We start from the raw sequence: 615 nt of genomic DNA on the forward strand, positions 1-615 counted from the left end.
CCAAAAACCAACTCAGAATGGGAACATTTACTTTCATGGTTGGTTGGATTTTTCCAGTACAGAAACATTTGCCGTATTCCTCCCTAGAAGAAATATTTTCACCACAAGACTGAACTTATTTTTATCGTGCACCACTGGACTTGATTTGCATTTTTCTCTTCTGTAAGGCCTCTGGAGTTCTTGCAAGCAATAGCAACTGATTAAACTCTACTCCTGATTCCTATCCTTCCCCTTGGCTGTTGGACTATGACTTACAATTGATAAAATGTACTGGACAGGTTATTGTTCTGTACTCTGCTTGGCTACACAGCTTATTTATTATTTGGTACGACTTATCTCAAGAGTACTGTGGAGATGATTTGCAGAAAGYCTGGGATTCACTCATATATCTGGGTCTGGTTCATTGCTYTCATACTTTGTTGTTCTACAGAGACATATGTAGATCCATACCAGTTCTTTATTACTTCTCCTTTCATTTAGGTTCTTTTTTTTTTCTTTAAAAGGAATGAACAAAAAAAAGACAAGTGGTGTTAGATGTGTGTATTTTGGGTGTTCACAGTAAGAGCTTTATTGTTCATAGATAAACAGACAATACTGACAAATATCCTCTTTTTT

The sequence above is a fragment of the Malurus melanocephalus genome, unplaced genomic scaffold, assembly GCF_030028575.1.
Source record: "Malurus melanocephalus ecotype Western Australia unplaced genomic scaffold, MMel_1.1 scaffold_43, whole genome shotgun sequence".
In the NCBI taxonomy this organism is placed as follows: Eukaryota; Metazoa; Chordata; class Aves; order Passeriformes; family Maluridae; genus Malurus; species Malurus melanocephalus.